This window comes from Saccopteryx bilineata, chromosome 6, assembly GCF_036850765.1.
Source record: "Saccopteryx bilineata isolate mSacBil1 chromosome 6, mSacBil1_pri_phased_curated, whole genome shotgun sequence".
Taxonomy (NCBI): domain Eukaryota; kingdom Metazoa; phylum Chordata; class Mammalia; order Chiroptera; family Emballonuridae; genus Saccopteryx; species Saccopteryx bilineata.
The window spans coordinates 207,961,487-207,981,919 of NC_089495.1; the positions used below are offsets into that span (position 1 = coordinate 207,961,487).

The 20,433-nt window shown below is 50.0% G+C and overlaps 1 protein-coding gene across 6 annotated transcripts in view; it reads left to right on the forward strand.

Annotated features, from left to right (window-relative positions):
* Positions 1-6,411: 6,411 nt before the first annotated feature.
* PTPRA (protein tyrosine phosphatase receptor type A) overlaps positions 6,412-20,433 on the forward strand; it is an 82,780-nt gene continuing 68,758 nt past the window's right edge. For 3 of the 6 annotated variants that reach the window (XM_066237086.1, XM_066237085.1, XM_066237088.1), the window contains exon 1: positions 6,412-6,689. The gene's annotated coding sequence lies outside the window, so the exon portion shown is untranslated. The remainder of the gene's footprint in view (positions 6,690-20,433) is intronic. The other 3 variants (XM_066237087.1, XM_066237089.1, XM_066237090.1) reach the window with 3 other exon arrangements.

Genomic DNA, 20,433 nt, shown 5'->3' on the forward strand with positions numbered 1-20,433 from the left:
GTTAGCAGAGGAAGGATGACTCGGAGCTGGAATTTAACTGGGGCCCTTTGTGAGCAGAGGAGCCTGAGCAAGGCCCTGGTGGGCACTCCAGAGGGAGCTGGAGGCCTCCTCAGAGGCATGCGGCCAGCAGGTCATAGGGGTTGGAAGAGGAGCCCGTGGAGACCCTGTCCGCTGGACAGTGGTGAGCTATTCCTGAGTGGTCTCCGGGCTGATGACAAAAGGATGGAATTCTTTCAGCAATTCTGCCAAGGACCTACTGCAGACTGGAGACTCCTGCTGCACCCCACCCTGAATGGAGGCTTTGTCCCCGGTCAGTCGGAGGGCCTTGGCCCTCCCTCCAGTCACCCTACCTCTGGCCTCCAGTCTGCACTCCAGGGCACCTTGGCTTCGTATCCCAGTGCCCCAACCCAGCATGAAGGGCACTGCTTTTTCCTCGTTATCCCCTTAGTCTAGAAGGCAGCCAAAGCCCTGAGTGAGGGCAGGTCTCCCCAAAGCTTCCGAACTGCTGAACAAGAGAGGGAGGCCTCGTAAGGGGTTTCTTCTTCATCCCCCACCCGACTTGCAAAGTTTGTGAAAATCCTCCCAGCGCATATAAATCAAATGTAAAACAATCCTTTACCATGCTTACCACTCACTGTGTGGGTCAGGAATTTGGATGGGATAAAACAGGGATGGTTTGTCTGCTCTACAGTGTCTGGGGCAACAGCTGGAGGACCCAGTTTGAAGGTGACTTGGTAGCTGAAGGCTTGGTAGGTCAGAACACACGGCCTCCAGTCCCTCACAGCATGGCTGCCGCGGACCCGAGGTCATCATCCCGGGAGAGCCAGGCAGGGCTGCACTGCTTTCCCTAACCCAGCTTTGGGAGTCACACCTGCCACATTGTTTGTCCAAGCCGTCACATAGGCCTACTCCACCCAATTTCAAAGGGAAATGAACTCCACCTCATGGGAGGGAGTAGCAAGGCTCTGGAAGAGTGTGCAGAACTGGAAATGTGGCCGGTTTTTGGAATCACAGTCTGGCACAGCCTATCAGGTTTCGCTGTTAGAATCAGGAGACACCTCCGAGGAAAGCAAAGGAGATCCCCAATACCAGGCCCGTCATTCTGGGCTTTTTTCCTTTACTGTCTTGGCCCCACAATTCCTCCCTTGATTTCAATGCTTTTTAAGAATGTTTCCTCTAGCTTTTCTAGTTCTCAAGAGAAAAGGGTTTGGTACCATATTATCCAGCCCACCCTCTGGAAGGGGGGCCCTGGGCAAGTCCTTTTAGAATGTACACATTAAAACGCTATGTCCCCAAAGTAACACACCACACTTACTCGTGTCTTATGCAAACATTAAACGTTGGACACATGAAATTTTAGAAATATGTGAGAAATGACAACATACAAACAGCGATTACAACTTCATAAAAAGCGTGGATACATGTCGAGAGGCACTGCATTGCTCCTGGGGAGAGCTATTTGAATAAGGCAGCCTTGCTCTGGCTGGTGGCATAGTGGATATAGCATCGACCCAGAGCGCTGCGGTTAACTGATTCAATCCTGGGGTCACCAGCTTGATCCTAGGGTTGCTGGCTTGATTCCAGGGTCACCAGCTGGATCCGAAGGGCACTGGTTCGACCCTGAGGGCACCAGTTCAAGCCCCAGTCAGGATATGTATGAAAAGTAATCGATGTAGCACAACCTCATGGAGCAAGTTGATGCTTCTCTCTCCCTCTCAAATCAATGGGGGGAAAAAACTCCCACCCCTCAACATTAGATGGCCCTCAGATTCTAAATGCCTCAGCTTTGTTCAGATGCCCAGGCTTTGCTTTCTTTCTGCCATATATTTGACTTTAATCAAACTTATCTGCTCATCTGCCAATCTGAGCATCACTACACCAAGCCTGCATGCGTCCCTTTAAATATATATATATATGCACACACACACTTGCCTTTTATATATATATATGTATATTTATTAAAGGCAGCCTTGTGTACTTTTTTGTAAACTTAAACACTGATCTCCCTCCCCCCAACATTTGTCATGAAAACTTTCAAATTATACACTAAGTTGAAAGAATTTTACAGTAAGTGCCTGTACACCCACTACCTGGATTCTACCATTAACATTTTATTTATTTATTTATTTATTTATTTATTTATTTACAGAGACAGAGTCAGAGAGAGGGATAGATAGGGACAGACAGACAGGTATGGAGAGAGATGAGAAGCATCAATCATCAGTTTTTTGTGGCAACACCTTAGTTGTTCATTGATTGCTTTCTCATATGTGCCTTGACCGTGGGCCTACAGCAGACCAAGTAACCCCTTGCTTGAGCCAGCGACCTTGGGTCCAAGCTGGTGAGTTTTGCTCAAACCAGATGAGCCAGCGCTCAAGCTGGCAATCTTGGGGTCTCGAACCTGGGTCTTCCGCATCCCAGTCCGATGCTCTATCCACTGTGCCACCGCCTGGTCAGGCTCTACCATTAACATTTTAATAGCCTGGCCCAGCATCTCAGTTGGTTAGAGCATCATTCTGATACACCAAGGTTGTGGGTTCATTCCCTAGTCGAGTAGCATACAAGAATCCACCAAATGAATGCAGAAATAAGTAGAACAACAAATCCATGTTTCTCTCTCTCCCCCTTCCTCTCTAAAATCAATAAATAGTAAAAAATTTAAAACAGTTTCATATATTTACTTTACCTTATATCTATCCATCTGTTCATCCCCCTACCCATTTTACTACTCTGCCTTATTTTTTTTAGGTTTTATTTATTCATTTTTATTGGAGAGAGGGAGGGAAGGGGAGAGAGAGAGAGAGAAGAGGGGAGGAGCAGGAAGCATCAACTCCCATATGTGCCTTGACCAGGCAAGCCTAGGGTTTCAAACCAGCACCCTCAGCGTTTCAGGTCAACACTTTATCCACTGCGCCACCACAGGTCAGGCTCTGTCTTATTTTTAATGCGTATCCAAGTAAATCACAGTCATTTGTACACTTACCTCTAAATATTTCAAAATGCATTTCATTAGCTTGAGTTCATTGTTTGTTTGCAATTTGGTTTCTTTTTTCAGACAAAATATCTAAAATGCTCAGATCTTAAGTGTTCATTTGCTGAGTTTTGACAAATGCATACATCTATAGTGTATGTATTAAAAAAGAAACAAAAACAGGATTTCCCACCCCCTCCCCCAAATCGTCTACTGATCATCAGTTGAAATCTCTGTAAAATGCCATCTACCCTGTGCAATTTGCACAGGACTGTAGGCCTGGACCTACAGTCATGGGCGGGGCCAGCTCTTGGCCAATGGATGGGACTAGGATTGAGCCAGGAACCAGGATTTCAGGGCTGGGGGCAGAGGATTTGGAAACATTTCTTTTACTTTAGGATAGTAAAGAGCAGATAGATAGAGTCAGAGCAAAGGCTCCGGGACAGGGGGCTGCCATGTCTTTTAGGTACAGGGCCGGCCAATGACCTTCAGGAGTAGAACAGAAAGGCGCTTGGCTCGCATTTACCCCAACTTGCTGTTCCTACGGCCTTGCTTTATTTTCATTACAGCATTTAGGACGTTTTCCTGTTCCCTTGTTTGTTTCTTGTCCGTCACCCCATCCAGAATGTGAGTTCACGAGAGCAGAGACCCGTTCTGTCTTACTCCCTGCTGCATCTGGCACATGGTCTGCACACAATGAGTACTGGTTGCGTAAGTGACTCACTGTTCCGTTTACCACGTGGAGAAAGGAGGCTCTTCTGAGAGGGGAAGTGACTTGACTACAGAAACAGGAGTTCTTCACCCCCATCCTCCAGCGCCCTTAGTCTAGTCCTTTTCTCAGGACCCCTGTGACTCTTGGGGCACCGACCTGTAAGGCGTATGCTCCTGTGGGGCAGGACAGACCAGAACTGGGCGAGGCTTTGGCCTCCCACTTGGGTGGGCCTGGGCCAGGCAGCCTGCCTCCCCTTCTTATATCTCAGTTCTCCTGTCTTGGAAGACAGCCCTTTGTCAGGTGGTAATGGGCGGTCCGTGTGGACACTCCAGGTGTCCCGTAGGGTGGGGAGGCTGGGCAAGTCTCCACAGGTGGACAGCTGAGCATGGACCTCTGTTCTCTGTCCCTGGAAACAGGGAATGTGTGGTTGCCAAGCTGAACTCCTTCCTTAGGTCTCCAGGATGCCACACCCAAGACCCTGCCTCTCCTGGGTCCGAGGTTCTGTCACCACAGCACACAATACCCCAAATGGTCCGACTCTGGTGCAACTGTCTCTTGGGGAGAGGGAGCTGCATTTACTGGGACAGGGTGGCTTGCCAAGCTGTGCATGCTGGCAGTTCTCAGGAGAGTCCTGGGAGGTTCTCCTAGCAGAAGGAGATTCAGGTCACCCAGCCCATGGAGAGGCTTGAGTCCCAGGATTCCAGGATTCTCTTCCATATCCATCCAACTCAAGCATGTTCCCAAGTGTGGTCAGGCAGGCTGGGGATCCTTCAGAGCTCAAGGATGAACACATTTTATTTTTTTAAAATAAAATTCAAAATTTATTGATTTTAGAGAGGAAGGAAGAGAGAGAGAGAGAGAGAGAGAGAGAGAGAATCAATTTGTTGTTCCACTAACTTATGCATTCATTGGTTAATTCTTGTATGTGCCCTGACCAGGGATGGAACCCACAACCTCCACTCTCAGGACCATGTTCTAATCAACTGAGTCACCTGGCCAGGGCCATTTACAGCCACTGTTTCTAAACACTTTGAGTCCAGGCTTTTCTCTTTTCTGTTGGCCTGCCGACAGACTGACTTTGGACTTGGTGGGAAACATGAACGGCGGGCATGAGAGAACCTGCTGTCACGAGGTCTAACAGGCGATGGGCCCTGCGGCCCGGGTGTCTTTGAGCTGCAGTGTCTGTCCTGCAGGGGCGCCTCAGGCTTGGCCATTTCAGGACACTTCTGGGCAAGCCCCGCGGAAAGGAAGTGAGAAGCCTATCTCCCACTCAAGAAGGGAGTTTTCTACTGGGGAGGGTTTGGCCGGAGGAAGGCCCATGGCAATCCCTATTCGCAGGCTGTAACTAGATGGTCGCCATACACTCACTCCACAAATGCGCGGCGGGGAGATGCACAGAGGTTTAAATTGGCGCGCCCAATTGCAAGGGGTAGTGGGGGGCCGGACGTGGTAGGGGTACCAAACCCGTGAAAACAACTGATGTGGGCGCCTTCTCCTGCACTCCACCGCCCCCACCCCGCCGGGAAGAAGTGACGCTGACCACGCACCGGTTCTCTGGGATGTGCGGAACGGTGGGACTCTGCTCGGCAGGCAGCGGGAGAGAAGGGGTTCAGGGGCTCCGGCAGGAAGAAAGGCTCGCCGCAATCCACCCCAGGGGCGCAGACTCCTGGTCTCGGGTGCAGGGTCCTGGCAAGCTCCGCTTGCACACTGCTGTGCAATTTGCACCCTACAAACGCCCAGCCACTGTCCACGTGCGGGTCCGGGTGTGTCCGAGGGACGCCGCGTGGGCGTCACAACCAGGAGAGTGTCTCACCTGCCACCCATCAGGAGCTTCTGTAATCCGCCTTCGGCCGCGGACGCCGCCCCAGGTCCGGCAGTCTGGGAACCCGCTCCTGCTGGACAGACGGATGGCTGGCTTTGGGCGCCACACGTGGGGCAGGGGACACCAGCGAGAAGTTAAGCGCCCCCTGCCCGGTCCCCGGTCCCCTCTGTGCTTTGAACCTCCCTGCCCCTCCCCCGCCAGGCCCATCTCAGAGCAGCGCGTGTTGTGTTGCTACTCGGTTACTTGGCGAGCCAGGCCCTGGTACGTGCATCTGTACAGCGAAGGAGATTTCCCTGGGGCTCGGGTGGGGATGGCGTGGGCTGACCTGATGTAAGACGACACCCACGGTGCCAGACCCGTTCTAGGGGCTTTGCAGGTTCTCTCTCTCTCCAGTGAGAGCCTTTGTCTTTTAAATACTTTGCAGCAATTAGAAACAAAACAAAACAAAATAAAAACCAAATGGAACACGTTTGGAGAGAGGGGTGGAATGATGCCATTTGAGTTCCAGTCCCCGCCTTGTCGCCGGACCGCGGTGTAACTTGTATTTGGCCTCAGTGTTCGCATCTGTAAACTGGGAAGAAGGTCTACGTCCAAAGGGGCTGGGACTGTAGAGAGAAGAAAGGCGTAGGTGCACGGGTGGCGGGTGCTCCCGGTTGGGGACCCCTTCCCCGCGGACAGGGCTGCAATAGGGCCCGGGCGGGTGAGACAGCAAGACCGGGGAGGCCAGGCTCCGCGTCCCGAGCGGGAGGGAACGAGCGAGTGAGCGAGTGAGCGCTCAGAGGCGGCGCGCAAGGGCGGGGCCCGGGAGGGCCCGGGGTGACGCCCTTTCCGTGTGGGCCAATCAGGGCTCGTCTCTGAACGGCCAATCAGGAGGCGCCTTACAGCCAGGGCCGGCTCGGGGAGCGAGGCTGCGGGGAGCGCGGCGCTGACAGAGAGACGGGAGCGCGCGCGAAGCCGCCTCGGACCTGGGCCCCTACCGCCATCATCGCCGCCCGCCTCGTCGCCCCCCTCCGCCGCTTTCCCTCGCCATGGAGGCGAGGCCGCCGCCGCCGCCGACGCGGGGCTCCGAGCCGCGGGCCGGGCGGCGGCCCTGAAGGCGTGTGGCGTGTGGCCGAGACGCCGCCGCGGAACCGAGGCGGAGCCGCCGTCCCCGTCCCCGGCGGTCCCGCCCAGCGCCGGACTCGGTGAGTGTCCGCGGCCGCCGCCGCCCCGGGTCGGGTGGGGGGCTCCCGGGCGCGGGTGGGAGGGGTCACGGGCCGGAGCCCCAGTCCCTGCTTCCCGGGTGTCTCGAGTCCCGCCGGCTCGGCTCGGCTCGGCTCGGCTCGCACATCCTCGCGCTGCCCCGGGGGTGGCGGGTGGACGGCGCCGTGTGTATGGGTGGGGGTGGGGTGGGGGTGTCCCCGGAAACGTGCTGCCGTCCCCGCGCCGACCCACCCCCGGGGGGCTGGCTGCCCGGGGACGCGGCGTGCAGGTCCGCCTGGGGGGCCGGCCGGGGCTGCCTGCCATCGTGCCTTCGGAAAGGGAGAAACTTGGAAGGAGCTGGGGGGGGGGGGGAAGACAGCATTTTGTCCAGGTCCGTTTAGCGGGAAGAAGGAGGGAAACTCGCCGCGTGAGCAAACCCGCTCCCGCAGCGACCCGCGTGTCTCCTCCGGCAAGCACCCCCCCCCCGGCCCCGCTCCCGCAGCGACCCGCGTGTCTCCTCCGGCAAGCACCCCCCCCCCCGGCCCCGCTCCCGCAGCGACCCGCGTGTCTCCTCCGGCAAGCACCCCCCCCCCCCCGGCCCCGCTCCCGCAGCGACCCGCGTGTCTCCTCCGGCAAGCACCGCCCCCCGGCCCCGCCACCCAGGCCCCCCCGTGTCCGCCCACTCCCAACTGTTGCGGCTGCTCGAGAAGGGAAAGGGGCTCAGAGCTGCCAGCGTTCAGAGCGAGCGCATGGGTGATGGAGGCCCCCCCTTTTTTTACTTTTGGGAAATCAAAATAAAAAAAATAGCGTGGTTTTTTTTTTTTGTTTTTTTTTTTGGGAGGGGGGGATTAGATCCTAATTGTATTTCCTGAAGATAAAAATACATAATAATGGCAGAGCTGAGCCCGATATTGAAGGCTGGTTTGCTTTTTTTTTTTTTTTTTTTTCATTTTGAGGTCATGTTGTTGGTAAGGCAGGAAAAGAATGTTCGAAACCTCCCTGGACGGGGGTGTGTGGGGGGGAGTGGGTGCATGCTTTCAGGAGCCTGGGCCCAGAGTAGGGATTCCTGCTCGGGCACGGGTCCCATCTCCCCCAGGGATCACGGCATCTGCCACCTGCTTGCTGTGGAGGCAGCCCTGGCACCAGACGGTGGTGGGCGGGCTTGGGGGGGGGGTGCGGTGGGGGGACTGGGAGGGAGGACGGAGGATGGAAGACAGGCGGGCCAGCATCTTCCTGCCGGGCCACTCCTTCAAAAACACACAGATCTGATGCTGTCACTTGTTTACTTAAGAATTCCCTCATTCTCCTTTTCCCGTGGGATGAAGGAAGCCCAAATCGTCAGATCAAGCCCTGCAAGGTCCTTAACCGTCTGGCGTCACCGTCTTCTTTTAGTTTTAGCTGACTCCTTCCACCGGGCTTCCCCAGATCCCACCTGCCTAGCCATTCAGAGCGGCTGGCCCGCCCCATTCACAGGTTTGTTTTGTCGATGCTTGTGATCTATCTCCCTTCCTCCCCGGCTTCTACCTGGCCAGCGCTGTCTTTTCCTTTAACGCCCTTTTCCCTGGAGAGAGGCCCACTTGAGGGCAGGAGCTGTGTCTTGTGTGCCCTCCTCCCCCCGGGTTCTTCCTCCCAGTGGTCTCGCAGGTCCTTTCCCTAATTCTTCCCCGCTTACGTCTGATCTCTCTTTACTAACAGGTACCCACTTCCCAAAGAAACAGTCCTTTCCCAGCTGTTTCCTGAAGGCCTTCTAGGAAGTGCACGCCTATGGCTTTCAGTATGTCTGACTCTCCATCCTCCCATTTCCACCCTCAGCAGCCCCTGGTTAGCAGTCAGCGGTCAGGAACTGTCAGGGCATCAGTCGGCTTGACTGTCTCTGAGGGTCCGAAAGCCCCATGGTGTCTTCTCACCTCTGCCTTCCTGAGGTGGCTCTGGCTGTCATGGGCACTAAGGCATGGTGGGATCCGAGGGGCTGTTCACTGGGCACCTGTTAGCCACTTCTTTACCATCTGGGTGGAATTCAGAACCAGAAAAGCCCAACTTCTGACTTAAGTGCATTCACGTGCCGTCTGTACATTAGGGGAAGTGCTTGGGATACAAATGACAGTGAGGGCGTCCGGTCTTGACCTTTGAGGAGCTCAAAGTGTAATGCAGGACAGATGGAAAAAAGGCATGCATCACAGGCGGTGTGAAAGTGTCATAATAATAACTGCCTTATTTGCCTTGTGACAAACTTTGTAATAAATACTTCCTATGAATTATTTAATGCTTTCAATAGTCATGTGGGGGCTTTTTCCTGCTTGACGAGAATGGAAAGTGAGACCATATAGTGGGCAGATGAGGGGACAGGCGGGATTTGAATCATGGCAGGCTAGCTTCAGAGCACCTGCCAGGCTGTATGAAGAGCATTCCCTTGCTCCCCTCGGTGGTGCAAGAAAGCTTTATTGGGAGGGGGCCTTTGGGTCATGAAGGGTACATAGGAGTTTGTGGGGGGGGGCAGGAGCTGGGAAAGTGGAAGGTCCCACTGTCCTTGGGGAGCCCGGAGAGGGTAAACATGGTTGGACTGGGTAGGGTGAATTTGAAGGGCTGTATTAAAGTTTGGTCAGTGGAAAGCCACTGGAGGATGAAGTCAAGACTGGGCTTTGGAAAGGTCACTCAGGGCAGTATGGGGCCAGATGCTGGTGCCCCTGAAATTTGGGAGGCAGTGACCAGGCCCCACAGAGGCAGAATCACAGCCTTTTAGCCTCAGAAGGAGGGCTACAGAGAATCCTGCTCAGTTTTGAGAAAAGATAATAAATACATATGAGAAAAAATTCTAGCAGTACAAGAGGGCATATAGAAAAAAATAAGTCTCCCTCCCACCCTGACCTCCCCAGAGGGGGCTGAAGTTTCCAGTTTCAGCAGCCTTCCATAGACACTGTTCCTTTATAGACATATGTCTGCTTGTCCGTACTCCGTCCCCCATGGTACATAGCAGTCACACCTTGCTCTTTTCTACTTAACATATTTAGGAAATCATGCCATGTTAGTACATATAGAGCCATTCATTTTTTTAAATTGACAATTTTTTGCTTATTTCATTGTATGCCCCATAATTTGTAACTAATCTTTGGGTTAAACATGTAAGTTTCCAGGTTTTTCTATAACAGTATTATAACAGAATGTCCTTGTACATGCACAATATATGCCCATGTATGAAATGATCTGAACAATATATTTCTTTTCTTTTTTTTTTTGGTGACAGAGACAGAAAGGCAGAGAGAGGGACAGACAGACAGGAAGGGAGAGAGATGAGAAGCATCAATTCTTTGTTGTACCTTAGTTGTTCATTGATTGCTTTCTCATATGTGCCTTGAATGGGGGGCTACAACAGAGCGAGTGCCCCCTTGCTCAAGCCAGTGATGTTGGGCTCAAGCTGGTGACCTCAGGGTTTTGAACCTGGGTCCTCTGCGTTCCAGTCGGACACTATCCACTGCACCACCACCTGGTCAGGCTGAACAATATATTTCTAAAAGTGGAATTACTGGTCAAAGCATACATGTGTATTTTAAATTTTTAGACATGTAATTTTAGACATTACCACCTTTTGGAAGGGGTTGTACTAACTTATCCTCTCCCCCTACAGTGTGACTAGGACCCAACAGTCTTCATCAGATTCTGTATCAGGATTCTTTGGGGTGTGTTTTCAGATCTCATACCTACTTTTCCCTTACTCAACCCTTTCCTCCCATGTGACTCTAACGTATTCCTTTTAATTTCCGGAGGGAGACCTTGAGGCTCAGAGAGGTACAATGACTTGTGCAAGGCAGCCATGGTGGTGATGGATTTTTTTTTTTTTTTTTCATTTTTCTGAAGCTGGAAACGGGGAGAGACAGTCAGACAGACTCCCGCATGCGCCCGACCGGGATCCACCCGGCACGCCCACCAGGGGCAACGCTCTGCCCACCAGGGGGCGATGCTCTGCCCATCCTGGGCGTCGCCATGTTGCGACCAGAGCCACTCTAGCGCCTGGGGCAGAGGCCACAGAGCCATCCCCAGTGCTCGGGCTATCTTTGCTCCAATGGAGCCTTGGCTGCGGGAGGGGAAGAGAGAGACAGAGAGGAAAGCGCGGCGGAGGGGTGGAGAAGCAAATGGGCGCTTCTCCTGTGTGCCCTGGCCGGGAATCGAACCCGGGTCCTCCGCACGCTAGGCCGACGCTCTACCGCTGAGCCAACCGGCCAGGGCGGTGATGGATTTTTAAGCAGCTCTGATACTTGCATTTACCTACCTCTTTCATTGGAAGTGCCCAGAGTCTGGTTGTAATCCTTGCTGCATTATTTTTCTTCACCTTCATGTGGGGGAAATGAGATGCAGGTGAAGTTTGAGGTATCAACAGGGAACTGGCCACATATAGAATCTTGTCTTTTAATTTTAGTTCAGTAACTAAAAATTGCTCTCAAGCACCAAAACTGGAATAAATGTTTTTTTTAGTGAGTCTGAGTGCAACAAAAATAGCTTAACACTAACTTAATAAAACTGACCAGCAAACCCACAAACAACCCAATATTAAAATTTGCCTTAATATATTCTGTATAGAACAAAAGAATCCACTAATGAACTCAACTCTAAATTCATATCTATTTGTGTCAGTGTACAGGTATGGATTTTTTTATAGTTGTAATCCATACATATAGAATATATTTTTTTTTATTCTTGCATGGCTTCAACTACTTTATATGTGCTCATTTATGTATCTTTATTTCAAATCACAGAACAGTACCTATGCATTGACACCCGTAGTCTGTGCACTTTTATTTTTCCTCCCTTTTACTATTATAAATGGTATTTCTGAGCACCCTTGTTCAAATACTTTTCAGTTATGTTCTTGGACTCGTACTGCTAAAGTGGGTTCGTTGACTCAGGATATGGCTTCAGTACTGAATTGCTATCTGGAAGGTTGAGCTAATTTACAACATCACTAGCGATTTATGTGGCCCTGTTCCCTGACAATCCAGCCAATGCCAGATTGTCAAACAAAAGCTCACATTCGATTTTATTAATTTAAGAGAACTGTAATGGTACTTTGAATTATGTTTAATTTACATTTCTTTAGAAAAAGAGACCAGTAGGCCCCAGCCAGGTAGCTCAGTTGGTTACAGCATCATACTGACATGCTGAGGTTGCAATTTGAGTCCCCGGTCAGGGCACATACAAGAATCAACCAACAATGGCATGAATGGGTGGAACAATAAGTCGATGTCTCTCTCTTTCTCTCTCTCTTCCTAAAAATAAATAAATAAAAAAAGAAAGGAAAAGAGATGAGTAACTCTTTAGATTTTTAAATAAGTAATAGTGCTGTGATATATATCATATTCAAGAGTTATGTAGCTGAAACCAACTTATTTTTGGAGAAAGGCATTGTTGGTGGCACAGAAATATTGTGGAAGTTTAGGATAAGATCATGTTGGTATGAAACAAAAGACTAGATGCTGTTTGATTGGAAAGACTCGACGTGGTGCCATGCCAGGAGCTGGAAATACCCCCGGAGTATCGTGGATGTGATGTCTGTCCTCCTGACACATGCAGGGCTAGTGCAGTGGACGGACATTAACCACCTTATGGTAGTTGCAAGTGTGATCAAAGAGGAGGAAGAGGATGCCTTGTGAGAGCTAGAGTTCAGAATTAAACGCTTGCACCGGAACATCCCTTACAGACGCCTGAACTGGGAAGGGGTTTGGTACCCTAGGATGGTGTTTCTCTAAGTTAGATGTTCACATGAACCATCTGGAATCTTGTTGAAATGCCGAGTCCTGATTCAGTAGGCCTAGGGTGGGACTTTGAATTCTGCAGAACTGACCAGCTCCCCGGCGAGGCAGAAGCTCCCGGTAGGTAGATCGCACATGGAGTAGCAAGGCCTAATTGAGAGCTTGGTGAGCCCCAGAAGCTGAGTGGCCAAGGTGAGTAGGACGGGGTAGTTCTCTGCCCTGGCTGTACATTGGCTTCATCTGGGGAACCTACAGGACTCTACGATGCAAGTGCCTCTCCCCCAGGTATTTTGATTTCATTGGTCTAGGGTGGAACCTGGCCTATCCACAGTTTGTTTGGCATATAATACAATAATTAATAAATAATACAGGGAGAAACTCTGTTTCAGGTATTCACAACTGTAAACCTAATTTTCCCCACCCTATATATATTTTTAACTCCTCAGGCGATCCAGTTATGCAGCCAGGGTTGGGACACGCTGGACAGGAGAGAGGCGGGGGCCAGAGTCAGGGGCCCTGTACACCATGCAAGGATTCTGGGCCTTATCCAGTAGGCACAGCTAAGCCACTGAGGACGTTAAGGAGGAGAGTGAACTGGTCTGATCTGCAGTTGTGCAAAGTCCCCTGTGGCAGCAGTCTAGACCAGTCGTTTTCAAAGTGAGGTCGATCAGAGGATTCACTGGAATGCTGGGAGGACGTTTTTGTTTTTTTGTTTTTTTCATTTTTCTGAAGCTGGAAACAGGGAGAGACAGTCAGACAGACTCCAGCATGCGCCCGACCGGGATCCACCCGGCACGCCCACCAGGGGCTACGCTCTGCCCACCAGGGGGCGATGCTCTGCCCATCCTGGGCGTCGCCATGTTGCGACCAGAGCCACTCCAGCGCTTGAGGCAGAGGCCACAGAGCCATCCCCAGCGCCCGGGCCATCTTTGCTCCAATGGAGCCTTGGCTGCGGGAGGGGAAGAGAGAGACAGAGAGGAAAGCGCGGTGGAGGGGTGGAGAAGCAAATGGGCGCTTCTCCCGTGTGCCCTGGCCAGTAATCGAACCCGGGTCCTCCGCACGCTAGGCCGACGCTAGGCCGACGCTCTACCGCTGAGCCAACTGGCCAGGGCGGGAAGACGTTTTAGAGCTTGTTATTATTATTTTTTTTTTTTATCAAAAACACGATAAACCATTAAACTTAGGGATTGTCACCAGTAGTACCTTCTTGGGTGGGCAGGCTAAACAGCATTACCATGTTACCTGTACAACTTTGGGCATCTTGCAGGAAGAGAGGGACTTATTTATACATTTGCTTTCAGGGTATTGCGACATATTTATTTTTTTTAATCAATTTTTTCCTTTTTTTTTTTTTTGTATTTTTCTGAAGCTGGAAACGGGGAGAGACAGTCAGAAGACAGACTCCCGCATGCGCCCGACCGGGATCCACCCGGCACGCCCACCAGGGGGCGACGCTCTGCCCCTCCGGGGTGTCACTGTGTCGCGACCAGAGCCACTCTAGCGCCTGGAGCAGAGGCCAAGGAGCCATCCCCAGCGCCTGGGCCATCCTTGCTCCAATGGAGCCTCGCTGCGGGAGGGGAAGAGAGAAACAGAAAGGAAGGAGAGGGAGAGGGGGGGAGAAGCAGATGGGTGCTTCTCCTGTGTGCCCTGGCCGGGAATCAAACCTGGGACTCCCGCACGCCAGGCCGACGCTCTACCACTGAGCCAACCGGCCAGGGCCTTTTTTTTTTTTTTTTTAAAAAAAAAGACTTTATTCATTTTAGAGAGAGGAGAGAGAGAAAGAAGGGGGAAGGAGCAGGAAGTATCGTCTCCCATATGTGCCTTGACCAGGCAAGCCCAGGGTTTTGATCCTGCGACCTCAGCATTCCAGGTTGACGCTGTATCCACTGTGCCACCACAGGTCAGGCATATTGCAATATATTGATAACAGTGTCTATTACTCACTTTTCATTAGACTGACCTTCACAGAATGAACAGGTAGCTTAAAATGATTTCTGCAAAGGAACCAGTCAGTGATCGAAGAAAATACTCATAATTCAAGCACAAACAGAAATGGCAGAGCTGACCCTTGTCCAAGTTCTATTATGAATCTTTGGTGAGCTATTAAGTCAGGTTAAATAAGTCAGCTCTGTTACATTGGGAATAGCGAGAACCCTATTTGTTTGTTTGTTTGTTTGTCTATATAAATTTATTTATTGTGGCAAAGACAGAGAGAGTCAGAGAGAGGGACATATAGGGACAGACAGACAGGAAGGGAGAGAGATGAGAAACATCAATTCTTCGTGGCAGCTCCCTAGTTGCTCATTGATTGATTTTTCACATGTGCCTTGACAGGGGGCTACAGCTGACCGAGTGACCCCCTTGCTCGATCCAGCAACCTTGGGCTCAAGCTGGTGAGCCCTACTCAAACCAGATAAACCCGCGCTCAAGCTGGCGACCTCGGTGTCTCGAACCTGGGTCCTCCATATCTCAGTCTGACGCTCTGTCCACTGCACCACCGCCTGGTCAGGCTGTTTATGTTTATTGAAAATAATTTTTTTTTATTGATTGATTTTAGAGAGGAAGGGAGACAGAGAGAGAGCATATGAGGAACAGGAATGTTGATGTGTTCTTTTTTTTTTTTAAATTTTATTCAATGAGTGAACAGGAGGCAGAGAGACAAACTCCCGCATGCACCCTGACCGGGATCCACACGGCAAGCCCACTAGGGGGCGATGCTCTGCCCATCTGGGGCTGTTGCAACAGGAGCCATTTTGTAGTGCATGAGGTGGAGGCTGTGGAGCCATCCTCAGCTCCCGGGGTCAACTCGATCTAATCGAGCCATGGCTGCAGGAAGGGAGGAGAAAGAGAGAGAGAGAGAAAGAGAGAGAGGCAGGTGAGAGGGAGAGGGGTGGAGAAGCAGATGGTTACTTCACCTGTTTTCCCTGACTGGGAATTGAACCTGAGACTTCCACATGCTGGGCCAACAACGCTCTACCACTTAGCCAACTGGCCAGGGTTTATGTTTATTTTTATTCGTTAATAAAAAATTTAACTAGCCTGGTTTGTGGTGGTGCAGTGGATAGAGTGTTGACCTGGAATACTAGGTCACCGGTTTGAAACCCTAGGCTCACCTGGTCAAGGCACATACAACAAACAATCAAGGAACAGCTAGAATGAAGCAACTATTTATTCCACACCCTCCTTCTCTCTGTAAAATCAGTAAGTAAAATCTTAAAAAATTTGCCTGACCAGGCAGTGGCACAGTGAATAGAGCGTTCTACTGGGATGCGGAGGACTCAGGTTCGAGACCCTGAGGTCGCCAGCTTGAGCGCGGGCTCATCTGGTTTGAGCAGAGCTCACCAGCTTGGACCCAAGGTTGCTGGCTTGAGCAAGGGGTCACTCGGTCTCCTGTAGCCCCATGGTCAAGGCACATATGAGAAAGCAATCAATGAACAACTAAGGTGTCACAAAGAAAAACTAATGATTGATGCTTCTCATCTCTCTCCGTTCCTGTCTGTCCCTATCTATCCCTCTCTCTCTCTGTCTTTGTAAATAAAAAATAAAAAAAAGAAATATATCTTAAAAAGTTTTTAACTTAGCGTTGGAGATGTGTTAAGAATTTTGTTTTCCTTTAAAAGGGATCTGTATTGCCCTGGCTGGTGGCACAGGGGATAGAGTGTTGACCCAGAGCGCCAATTTGCTGGTTCGATCCGGAGGCCACCAGCTTGTTCCTGAGGTGACCAGTTTGAGCCCTGGTCAGAGTTAGACCTGGAGGGAGCCACTTGACCCCAAGGTCTCAGGTTCCAGCTCTGGTCAGGGTACAGATGAGAAATAATCAATGGATGAACGACTAAGTGGAGCTCAGAGTTGGTGCTTCTCTCTCTCTCTCTCTGTCTCTGAAAAAAGGGGTGATCTGTATCTCTCAAATCTGAGAAATCCTATAGAAGTGATTTTGCTGTAGATATTGTCACAGCGTCACTCATTTTTAACAGAGCCCAAAAATGCCCAAATGAAAGGCAGTTTTCTACATGTCATTTCTCATAATTGAATTTTATCAAATTGGAAAAAGAAACTTTGAAATAGTGAGTACAGTTGCTGATTCATGGCAAACCCAACTTGTTTTAACAATGAGGGAGTTTGACAGTGCTGCCTGAATACAGGATGGTTCCAGTTCTCCATGGGCTGGTGCAGGCAGGGCCCAGACGGTCACCAGAAAAGAGTTCTGAGCTTCGACCCAGGCATGAGGGAGTGGCCCAGGCTCCATCTTCTCTGCAGTTGAAGAGAGCAGGGCTTGAATGCGATTAGTCTGAAAAAGGGGCCATGTTGAGTACCCATCTATTCCTTTTAGCTGTAGAAATTCATCTGTAATCTGCCTGTGAGGTGCCTAACTTTAAACAGTGAATTTCCTGGTGAGTCCTACAGGACAATTCTTTTGGAGAAGTTAACTGTAGAAAATAGAACTGTAGTATTTAAGGAAATTTTGGGTATTAACTTCCTACCCAAAATGTTAATTTTTTTTTTTAGAGAGAGACAGACAGGAAGGGCAGGGGAAGAGATGAGACGCATTATAGTTGCCTCGCTTTAGTAGTTCATGATTGCTTCTCATACATGCATACGTGCTTTGACTCAAGCCGAGCCAGTGACCCCTTGCTCAAGCCAGCGACCTTTGGGCTCAAGCCAGTGACCTTTGAGTCAGCCAGCAACCTCGAGGTTTTGAACTGGGGACCTCAGCGTTCCAGGTCGATGCTCTATCCTCTGTGCCACCACAGGTCAGGCTCATCTTGCCTTTTTATAAGAGTAGGCCAGTTACCTTGAGAATGTTCCTCAGTTTGGATTACCTTGATGTTTCCTCATAAACAGATCTAGGTGGTGCATTTTTGGCAGGAGTATCCCAGATGTGACATTGTGTTCTCACTGCGTCATATCGGGAGGCGCCTGTCACTTTGTCCCATTATTAGTTGTGTTAACTTTTATCACTTGGTTACGATGTCTGACAGGTTTCTGCACTGTAAAGTTGGGTCAGGAGTATTTTGCACTACTAATAATGAAGTAATACACTTTGTGGGAGGGTACCTAGAGCATAAAGAGTTCCTCTCCGCGCAGGTTGTCCCCTCCTCGTTTTAGCGTGCACTGATGGTGTATGCCTGAATCAGTTGTTACTGCACTGGTCGCCAAGTGATGGATGTTTAAAATGTCATCATCCCGTCTGCATTTTTCACATGGCATTTCATTGTAAGGAAAATCTTCCTCTCCCTGTTGTTTTTTTTTAAATCATTTAAACACATCAGCATGGACTCCTGGATTCCTATTTTATTCATTTTTTCATTTATTTTGATGCTCAAATTGTCCCAGAACTCTTTTAGGCTGGCTCCTGTGTCTTTTTTTAATATCCTCATCACTGACTTTTTTTATGGCACAATGAGATTTTCCATGCTCATCTTGTACTTTCACTCCCTTAGTCCTGGAGCCAACTATTTTATCGGGGAAGTTTGGTTCTTTTTTTTTTTTTTTTTAATTATTTTGTTTTTAGTGAGAGGAGGGAAGGCAGAGACAGACTCCCTCATGTGCCCCGACAGAGATCCACCCGGCAAGCCCACTAGGGGGTGATGCTCTGCCCATCTGGGGCCCTTGCTCTGCTGCAACGAGAGCCATTTTTTAGCACCTGAGGCAGAGGCCATGGAGCCATCCTCAGCACCCGGGGCCAGCTCACAGCAATGGGGCCATGGCTTCAGGAGGGGAGGAGAAGCAGCCGGTCACTTAGGAGAAGGAGAGAGGGGGGAAGGGGAGGGGTGGAGAAGCAGATGGTCGCTTCTCATGTGTGCCCTGGCTGAGAATCAAACCCAGAATATCCATACGCTGGGCGGAGGCTTGACCACTGAGCAAACTGACCAGGGCCTTCTGGTTCCCTTTATTAGCGGATATATTTAGAAAACAAGATCTGGACACCAGGTGTGTTCCTTGCTACTGGGGCGTCATTGCTCTTCAGCCCTTAATTAGAGGCCAGAGATAGGATATTGTTTTTAAATGTACACAGGATTTAATTTATATTTAATTCAGTGGTCCCCAACCTTTTTTGGGCCACGGACTGGTTTAATGTCAGAAAATATTTTCACGGACTGGCCTTTAGGGTGGGATGGATAAATGCACAAAATAAAATTATGCAACCGATGTAAAAACTGGTATTTTAAAATATAATTGTTGAACTTACGAGACAAGCGTCAAGAGTGAGTCTTAGACGGATGTAACAGAGGGAATCTGGTCATTTTTTAAAAATAAAACATTGTTCAGACTTAAATATAAATAAAACGGAAATAATGTAAGTTATTTATTCTTTCTTTGCATACCGGTACCAAATGGCCCACGGACTGGTACCGGTCCGCAGCCCAGGGGTTGGGGACCACTGCTTAATTTATAAGTCTGACTGCGTGATGACATGAAGAGGTCAGTGCCATTGAAGGGTGGGTGTTACTCATAGTTTCCCAGAAGCAGGAGGGACGGCATGCTGTGAGGGTGACATGGGGCAGCTCCAGGGTCTGTCAGGAGGCAGAAGAAGTTGAGGGGGCAGTAAGAGCCTCTGTTACTACAGTGGTGGGAACACTACCGTTGGGCAGGAAGGAAGCCCAGATGTTGGGGTTTGTGGTTGGAGGGTTGTAATATGTCCATACATATGTATACATGTGCATTACAAAAATTTACATCTGTCTATAAATATTATATCTGTCTAATAATATTGAAATATTATTTCAGTCTGATACCTCTAATACCTCTAATTCCATTCTAACACCACAGGGTTTTGTTGTTTTTTTGTTTGTTTTTTCTTTTTTCTGAAGCTGGAAACAGGGAGAGACAGTCAGACTCCTGCATGCGCCCGACCGGGATCCACCCGGCACGCCCACCATGGGGCGACGCTCTGTCCATCCTGGGCGTTGCCATGTTGCGACCAGAGCCACTCTAGCGCCTGAGGCAGAGGCCACAGAGCCATCCCCAGCGCCCGGGCCATCTTTGCTCCAGTGGAGCCTTGGCTGCGGGAGGGGAAGAGAGAGACAGAGAGGAAAGCACGGCGGAGGGGTGGAGAAGCAAATGGGCGCTTCTCCTGTGTGCCCTGGCCGGGAATCGAATCGGGGTCCTCCGCACACTAGGCCGACGCTCTACCGCTGAGCCAACCGGCCAGGGCACCACAGGGTTTTTTTAACCTTTCTGAATTTGTACCTTCTTTCTCTGCCGTTGAGAACCTGGCTCTCCATTCCCTTTGCTCCACGCACATAGGTAGCATCTCCTGACCAGGAGGGCCATCTCCTTGGTTCCAGCCCCATTCAAGTGTTGGCTAAGCACCTCTATTATAGTTCCAGGTGCCGTTTTTATATCCACACCGTTCAGTTCTCACTTTGTATGGTTCTAGTGTGTATGACTTTCTAGTATCATGGTTTAATTAAATGACAGGTTCCCAAATATCAGTTAATGAAATGGAAAATATAACTTGTAACCAGGGATAGCTTTTCAAAAATTTAAAAATTGGCTTGACTGGTGGTGGCACAGTAAGTGGATGGAGCATTGACTTGGGATGTTGAGGTCCAAGGTTCGAAACCCTGAGGTCGCCACCTTGAGCGCGGGCTCATCTGGCTTGAGCGCGGGATATCAAGATGACCCCATGGTCACAGGCTTGAGTCCAAAGGTCGTGGGCTTGAGCAAGGGGTCACTGACTCAACTTGAGTCCCCTGGTCAAGGCATGTATGAGAAGCAATCAACGAACAACTAAAACAAAGTGGTATAACTCTAAGTTGACGCTTCTCATCTCTCTCCCTTTCTGTCTCTTTCTCTTTTTCAAAAATAATTTTTTTTATTTACTCTGACCCTGTAATAGCTTGTTAATCCCTCCCTAGATGCCATTCAATTGGAGGTAGCCTTTTATTAAAAAAAAAATTTTTTTTAAAGCAGTCTTTCCACTGCTCTTAGCTGAACTTTACACACCTCTGCATTTCCCTCTGTCAGTTCCTTTTGGAGTGGTGGGCGGGTAGCAGAAGAA